Source organism: Tupaia chinensis, unplaced genomic scaffold (assembly GCF_000334495.1).
Source record: "Tupaia chinensis unplaced genomic scaffold, TupChi_1.0 Scaffold000622_1, whole genome shotgun sequence".
NCBI classification, from domain to species: Eukaryota; Metazoa; Chordata; class Mammalia; order Scandentia; family Tupaiidae; genus Tupaia; species Tupaia belangeri.
In genome coordinates, this window is record NW_006160142.1 from 7559151 (window position 1) to 7565533 (window position 6383).

General features: G+C 43.7%; 1 pseudogene; it reads right to left on the reverse strand.

Annotated features, from left to right (window-relative positions):
• Positions 1 to 211: 211 nt before the first annotated feature.
• On the reverse strand, positions 212 to 1534 carry LOC102470346 (tubulin beta-7 chain pseudogene; annotated as a pseudogene).
• Between the last annotated feature and the right edge of the window lie 4849 nt (positions 1535 to 6383).

Here is a 6383-nt window from a genome sequence, read left to right on the forward strand (position 1 = left end):
AACAAATATTTATTGAGTGCCCACTATGTGCCAGGCACTGTTCTGGACACCTCCAAAACCCACCCCATCCCTCCACCCCCCCCCAAAAAAAAAAAAAAAAAAAAGAAAAACAAGATGGGGAAGCAAACACAAATTCTAAGCAAGAGGAAGTGGGCAGGTGGGGAAGAAGGCTGAGGGAACTGAGAAGCCTGAGGCAACGTGGGGCTCCATTTTAGGCCTTCTTTACAGCCTCCTCACCGAAATCCTCCTCCTCTTCTTTGATGACGTCCTGGTACTGTTGATACTCAGAAATGGGGTCGTTCATGTTGCTGTTGGCCTCGGTGAACTCCATCTTGCCTGTGTACCAGTGGAGGAAGACCTTTTGTCAGAACATGGCAGTGAACTGCTCTGAGATGTGCTTGAAAAGCTCCTGGATGGCCGTGCTGGTGCCAATGAAGGTGACTGCCATCTTGAGGCCACGAGGTGGGATGTCACAGACAGCTGTCTTGACATTGTTGGGGATCCACACCATGAAGTAGCAGCTGTTCTTGTTCTCACTTTGAGCATCTGCTAATCTATCTCCTTCATGGACATCTGCCCCTGGAAGACAGCAGCCATGGTGAGGTACCAGTCATGGTGGGGATCATAGGCAGTCATCATGTTCTTGGCTTCAAAGACCTGCTGAGTGAGTTCAGGCACAGTAAGGGTTCGATACTGCTGGCTTCCATGACTGGTGAGAGTGGCAAAGCCAGGCATGAAGAAGTGAAGGCGTGGGAAGTGCGCCATGTTGACGGCTAGCTTGTGGAGGTCAGCACTGAGCTGGCCAGGGAAGCGGAGGCAGGTGGTGACCTTGCTCATGGTGGCTGAGACGAGGTGGTTCAGGTCACCATAGGTTGGTGTGGTCACCTTGAGGGTGTGGAAACAGTTGTCGTAAAGAGCCTCACTGTCAATGCAGTAGGTCTCATAAGGTGTTTTCTACCAACTGATGGACAGAGAGGGTGACATTGTAGGGCTTGTCTACAGTGTCAGACACCTTGGGTGAGGGTATGCCACACTGAATATATTTATGATGTGGTCAGGATACTCTTCTCAGATCTTGCTGATGAGGAGGGTGCCCATTCCAGAGCCTGTGCCCCCACCCAGTGAGTGGGTCATTTGGAAGCCCTGCAGGCAGTCACAGCTCTCAGCCTCCTTAAGCATTACATCCAAGACCAAGTTAACCAGCTTAGCACCTTCTGTACAGTGGCCCTTGGCGCAGTTACTGCCTGCCTCAGACTGGCCAAAAACAAAGTTGTCTGGTCTGAAGATCTGGCCAAAAGGACCTGAGTGAACAGAGTCCACGGTCCCAGGTTCTAGATCCACCAAGATGGCATGAGGAACATATTTGCCACCTGTGACTTCCTTATAGTATGCAGAAATGCGGTCCAGCTGCAGGTCGCTGTCCCCGTGGCAGGTACCAGTGGGGTCGATACCATGTTCATCACTGATCACTCCAAAACTCGGCACAGATCTGGTTGCCACACTGACTGGCTTGGATGTGCACGATTTCCCTCATGGTTAAAGGGTAATGTTTTTGCTCGCCTCAAAGTATGTATGGGGCAAGAAGATATGTAATTTCTTCCCTCTGCTAGGCTCAGGCCTACAGGAGGGAACACACCCTGGAGGTTGGAGCAGTGAGGTCCGAACGTGGCGGCAGCTAGGTTCTAAGAGTGCAACACATTATTTATAATTTCCTGAATCTGTCCAGGTCTTTCCATCTGCATTGCTACCTCCTTGGTCAGCTCACTGTATTTTGCTTAGATGACTGTAGCCATGTGCCTTCAGTCTTTCCTCCAGCTAATTCTTTATCTACTTTGTAACCAGAGAACTCTTTCTGAAGCTCAAATATGATCATTGTGCTGTTTCTTTCCTTAAATCTCTCTGATATATTCCCTTTGCCCTGAGGATGGTCTCCATATCTCTAAATGAAGCTTACTTGCCTGTCTTATGTTGACTTCTGTTGCTTCATCTCTTGCTACTGCCCCTTAAACCCTAGAACTTCAGCCATGCTGAAGTGCACTTGCAATTCACTGACTCAGGTGAGTCTCCAGGACACTTCACAGGTCTCTATCTAGCATTCTTTTTTCCCTTGTTCTTTACCTGGTCTTAACTGTGAAATCACTGCTCAGACTGAATTCTAATGGCCTATATACTCGTCTATATTCCTCTAGGCTAAAATCTTATATAGAGTCTGGAACATTTTAGATAATCAGTGGATGTTTTTGGATGAATGAGTGAGTGGTAACTCATGTGGTGTCTTTAACGAATGGCAGATCACTCAATTTGACTAGAGTTAGGATATATGAAAGACAGGAGTGAAAGATATGAAAGAAGGTGGTTGGGTGTCTTAGGTTGAGTTCTCTGAACACGAATTCTGAGCTAAAGATTCCAGCGCAGGAATTTATTGCAGTAGATCCCATGTGACACTTAGAAGCTGGCATAGATCTGAACAGTTGTCCTGAATTGAGGCACAGGGTTTGGGCCTTTGTATCCTCACATCAAAAAGTCATTGTATATTAACTGCCTTTGGGGAGGGTGCAGAAATTGGGCCAATTGGTTCCCTTTGCCAAAGGCAGTTTCTAGAGAGGGAATCAATTACAAGCTGTCAGAAGCCAACATTGCTGGCCTCTAGGGAGTGAATATTCTGGTACAGGAGGATCAGGGTGGCAAGCAATAGCACCCACTACCTTGGGCCTAGTTCATGCCAGAGTGAAGAACTGATGTTTTACTGTTAGGTCTTGGGATGCCATTGAAAATGTACACAGAAAAGTAATGGGACTGGGAACCAGCAGTTAGCGTAATGGCTATGTCACTGGACTCCCACGTAGTCTACCGCGGTTCACGTCCCAGACCTGGTGGCTTAAAACTTACTCCAGGCGCTTGTGCGTGCATGCCCAAGATCCTGAGGGGAGAATGGAGGAGAAGGGATTGCGGCGTGAGCATCCCCCCTGGGGGGTGATTTCTCGCTTTCTGTCTCTATGTCTCTCTCTGTCTGTCTGGTGAGCACAAGCGCCCTATAGCAAAAATCTCTCCAAAAAAGAAAAAAAAAAGTAATGGGACTCAGAGCTATACCAGGGCAGATTCATTTGGCAAAGGTGTTTAGATTGGCTTGGAGGTGGGAAAACTACAGACAGAAAGGCCAGTGGGAGACTTGAAATAGTGAGGAATAGGTGAGGAAATAAAGGCCTGAACAAAGGTGTTGGCAGTAGAAATGGAAAAGGTGGGTGGTTACAAGAGATGTGGCAATGCTAGATCCACAGGTCCAGACCACTGGTTGAATAAGGGAAATAAGAGAAGAAGGACACTCAAGGTGATTCCTTGGTATTGAGCCTGGCTCAATACCAAGTTATAGAAATGTGAGAAGGATACAGGCTTAGAAGTAGATTTGTTAAACTTGCTGTACCACAGTCACTCAAATAGAAGTGGCCTACAAGGCTGGGCAATATTTTGGGAGGGCAAAAATACACATAAATAAAAAGTTCTATAATAATGTGAGGATGTTCATGTAATAGCAAAGGCATCAAATGAATGTAACAATAGTATACTGTTACTATTTTTAGAGGTCAGAGAGAAATCTCTGTGACCATGAGGTGTTTATGGAAAAGGTGGCATTTGAATAAGGTGTAGATAGAGTTGTGGGATTTTTGAAGGGGAAGGAGTGACAGGGAAGGTGAAAGAGCCTAAGTAAGGCCAATGATTTAACCAGAGGCAGAGAGGTAAGAATACATACTATATATTTTGAGGGACTATAATAAGATCAATCTGGCTAGAATAATTAATTTAAGGAAATATTGGTTAAAATATTTGGGAAATTGATTTTGGAGGAATGTGAGAGACAGGGTAAATAACAAGGAGCATATAAGAGTTTAGGAGATTTTTGGTAAAACTTTGCCCGCGTTTCTTGATCCTACCTGCCACCTGGGTATGAGTCTTCATAAATCTTCAGAACTAGAACTCTCTACATGCGGCGCACTCTCAGTGTTCATAATTATCCCTAAGTGGCTGTGATGGAGAAGACTATTGGCCATTGGCCATCTTTTTCATGGAGATTATATGAAGGCACATGAAAGGATATTCCAGCCTGCATGTGTTTTTGAGGTTTTTACATTCACAGTCTTTGCTTAGCTTTCGTGAGGCACAAAGAATCTGTGGCCTAATTGGTCAGCTGGTTTACTGGCTCACCCTGCAAAGTAAATGTTGTATATCTGCAGTGGAAAGTCAGCATGTGTAATCTAGCTGCCTAGTCACGCTTGCCCCAAATGCTGTTGAAAACTTCGACCAAGAACTATAAAACTGTCAAGAGCTGGAGCCCAAGCTTGCTTCCACACCAAATAGCTTGTTATTGAAGCTATGGGGAAGATAACAGAACATGCATTTGACTTGCTGGATTCTTGTTTGCTACAGAAGCATTTGGCAGAGCTAAGTGGCTTTATATTACATTGTTTTTCATTTGTTGCTTTGTATTTATCATCCACTTTGATTTATTTGACACAGAAACTTATTCCACTCACCTCTGAGCATTCTCACTAATAAGAAGGGGATCTTGATATAATTTCAGTGACTTCAAAATATGGACTATTCAGACTGACACTTGGGACCATTTAAAACTGCAAGAACAACATTTCTTCAGTGTCTTTGAGTAGGTGTTCAATCTCATGCTCTTCTTTTTTTTTTATTTTTACTGTTTTTATTGTATAATGTTTTTTTTTATTTTATTATCATCATAATCTTCTTTCTATTACACTAGATTACATATAACTTTACATTGACTTCCATTGCTTTTTCAAAAGGGAATGCCATGCATGTCAGTCAATACAGAGATATCAATCTCCCCGCTTTATCATTCAATATCTTTTCCATGCTTTTCCCAATAATTATTATTATAATTTTTTTTTAAACAGTCAGTCACTATTTCTCATTGCTTATTAAAAAGACTTCACCCATCATGAAATACTTTCCAGACCGGTTCAGTTGAGAATACTATACATGTCATCATCAACAGGTAATAAACCATATCTATTTCTCATTAACATCCTGCCTCTCGATTGTTCACTGCTGTCTTTTGTCTTTATCCTCTTCTCTCTTTTTTTTTTTATTACTTTGTTTTTATTATAAATTTTTTTTTTCTCATCACAACACACATATGAATTTTCCATCCAAAATACACTGTGTATTGGCTCAATCAAGCACATCAACATATATGTTCTCAGCAAATAATTTCCCAATTTTTGTGCCCTGCATATCTTGCCTTTTGTTTTGCCATCCTAGGTTCCCCATCTCCACCCTCTGCCATGTCCCATCTTCCTCCTCCATTGTCCCTGACATTCATGATTGCCCTCAATGCCTTCCGCCCCCCCCATTCAATTGTTCTACCAATGAACTCAATTAGTCTAAGTATATCCACTAGCTAGCACAGCTGACATATCCTTACACATGTATCCAAATCTGATCCTAGGCATAAACCCCAGGGAGTAGAATGAACATATTATAAAGTAGACCCCAGTTGTGTCCATACAACTCTCTTCAGTCATCAAATGTGCATTTTTTTTTCCTCCTGCTTATTACTTTTTTTATATTAAATTATATTGCCTAACACTCATTCCCTGAGTATCATCACAACACACCAAGTGTAGTTTCCCATCTAGGATAAACTACATAGTGTCTTAATCAAGCATGTCGTCACCAATACTGTTCCATTTCTACTTTCATACATATAAATATGTTTTTTATCCTATGTTTGACCCTCAGCCCTTTCCCCCTCTCCCAATTACTCTATCTCTGCTATAGACAGCTATCCTCCAGAGGGGTCATTGAAAATGCGATACCTGCGAGTAGAGGGAGAGGGGTCACGAGTCCAAAGTTTTTAACAATAGGGAAAATAGATTCCATTCAAGGTTGGATCAAGTGTGGGTCTCGTGCAGTTCCGCAACTGTAGGTGAGTCTCCATGGAATACAGTTTCAGGAAGGCGGTTCTGGCAAGCAGAGTTGACCATCAGTTGATGCGGCACAGCAGCCATCTTGTGGTTAGCCGGAATGGTGTTGTGGAGGTCTGCAGCGTGACTTATCCTCTGGTGTCTGGCTTCCCTAAGAATGGCAGGGTAGTTCCTGTTCTTGCCTGAGGTAATGCAGGGCTGGTATCCATCACCTTCTCACTGTCCATAGGTAGATAAAATCCTTCTCTATAGTGTATTTCTCAGTTGGTTTAAGGCAGTTAAAAGTTCTTTCTGTTGCTTATAGTTGCAAGTTCTTAATCCTTCGCTTCAGTTTCAGCTGGCTGCCCTAGAGGCTGTGTGGTGATGGGGTGGGGGGGGCAGGCGCGTGCGGCGGCAGCAGCTGCTGCCACAAGGTTCACAGGGCCGCACGGG